Here is a 2,500-nt window from a genome sequence, read left to right as displayed (position 1 = left end):
GCCACAAATAATCATGCCCATCATGCATCACCGGAGTAGAGAAACGAGCGAGACAACCTTTCCCAATAGGCAACGCGCAAACCAACAGCATTGCCCGAAGGACAACTCACTTCCTCGACAGAGTGGGGTTCGAAGCATAACTCGTACTAACCACACCATTTTCGGATGAGAGCCATCCCACAACGCAACACAGCCGTTTGACACTCCAATCGCTTATTGGGGGCTGACTTCGACCGAACTCCACCCAATGATGGTCCGACAAGCACAAATTATCTTACCATACCAACCCGTAAGAATGCATGTTGCCGGGCTTCGCCGAAGCACCGCACCGGCCTCATCTTGATTACCGACAAGCCAACTTCTTTATTTGCGACAAGCAACCTTCTTTATTCGGCATCTTTCTTAATTCGGGCATCTTTCTTTATCCGGCATCTTTCTTTATCGGGCCTCTTCCGAAAGGGACTGGAAAAAAAAAAAAAAAAAAAAATTTTTTTTTTTTTTCCGACCGACCGCCGCCGCCGCCGCCGGAGCGCCGCCGCCGTTGGGTGGTGGTGCCGCCCGCCCGCCACCACTGGCCCACCATTCCTGCCGCAGGGGGGCGCGGCAGGCCCTCTTTTGCCAAAGTTGCTAGCAACTTTGCCCAAGTTGCTAGCACCTTGGGCAAAGTTGCTAGCACCTTGGGCAAAGTTGCTAGCACCTTGGCCTAGCACCCTCCTTGGACACCTCCCCCCCTATAGTAGTGAAATGGACAAAATCAGCCAAATGACCACTAGACATTGAAAATGCCGAGGGAAGCAACTTTTTTATTTCTCAATATTTTATATCTTATTCAACTTATTTTTTAACCAATTTTTTTTTTAACATTAATTATATTATTATCTACCCGTAGAAACTGGAATTTTATTTTTCCGACTTGTAATTATTTTTATTTAATTTTTTCATTCGAAAATATTTTTAATTACCAAATAAATAGAGAAAAATATCAATATACATTTTAAAAATCACGAAAATTATGCCAAATAGTTCCTGTTGATATTACAATAATTGTTGATTTTTTTTTTATTTTTCTGGTTTGTAATTATATTTTTTATTATTTTAATTCAAAAAAATACAATAAAATAGATAATAAATAGAGAAAAATATCGAAATATATTTTAAAAATCACGAAAGTTATGCCAATTAGTTCCTGTTGATTATTCAAGAGTTCTTTTATTTTATTTTTCTGGTTTTTATTTATATTTTTTTATTATTTTAATTCAAGAAATACAGTAAAATAGATAATAAATAGAGAAAAATATCAAAATATATTCGAAAAATCACGAAAATTATCCCATTTGGCTCCTGCTGAAGTTACATGAATTTATGAATTTTTTATTTTATTTTTATGATTTTTAATTACATTTTTTATTATTTTAATTCAAAAAATAGATAATAATTAGAGAATATTAATTCGGGTATGAGGTTTGAAGAGTGGAAAGGTACTGTGGATAGTTCTTTTACGAAATAGTAATTATTATTTATATTATTCGGTTACTTTTAATATTTAATTTCTATTTATTCATTATTTTAACTAATATATTCGTTAAAATAGTGAAAAAAAACACCAAAGCTCGTTACTACACCGAAAAACATAACCATTCTCCGTGGAATCATACCCCCCCCCCCCCCCCCCCCACACAAGTGAACGTGACGATATCATCTTCGTAGCAAAAGATACGTTGAAAACATTTATCATTGTTCATCGACTTATTGTTCCCTAACAACATGCCTTGCCCAAACTAGTCGCTCCCGACGTTTTCGGAGCAATTCTCGAAATCTGAGAAAACGGCCCCGACAACCACCGTGCCAAATTCAATTTCCTACGCGCTCGTATTTTTTATTATTTTTTTCGGGTCGGAAAATTTTCGGACTTTCGGCACCGGCCCAGCCAAGGTGCTGGCGACTCTGCCCAAGGTGCTAGCAACCTTGGGCAAAAACTAGTCGCTCCCGACGTTTTCGGAGCAATTCTCGAAATCTGAGAAAACGGCCCCGACAACCACCGTGCCAAATTCAATTTCCTACGCGCTCGTATTTTTTATTATTTTTTTCGGGTCGGAAAATTTTCGGACTTTCGGCACCGGCCCAGCCAAGGTGCTGGCGACTCTGCCCAAGGTGCTAGCAACCTTGGGCAAAAACTAGTCGCTCCCGACGTTTTCGGAGCAATTCTCGAAATCTGAGAAAACGGCCCCGACAACCACCGTGCCAAATTCAATTTCCTACGCGCTCGTATTTTTTATTATTTTTTTCGGGTCGGAAAATTTTCGGACTTTCGGCACCGGCCCAGCCAAGGTGCTGGCGACTCTGCCCAAGGTGCTAGCAACCTTGGGCAAAAACTAGTCGCTCCCGACGTTTTCGGAGCAATTCTCGAAATCTGAGAAAACGGCCCCGACAACCACCGTGCCAAATTCAATTTCCTACGCGCTCGTATTTTTTATTATTTTTTTCGGGTTGGAAAATTTTC

The sequence above is a fragment of the Erythranthe guttata genome, chromosome 7, assembly GCF_056151865.1.
Source record: "Erythranthe guttata isolate IM_541 chromosome 7, IM_541, whole genome shotgun sequence".
Taxonomy (NCBI): domain Eukaryota; kingdom Viridiplantae; phylum Streptophyta; class Magnoliopsida; order Lamiales; family Phrymaceae; genus Erythranthe; species Erythranthe guttata.
The sequence above is the reverse complement of the archived record's forward strand: the minus strand, read 5'-3'. Positions refer to the sequence as shown.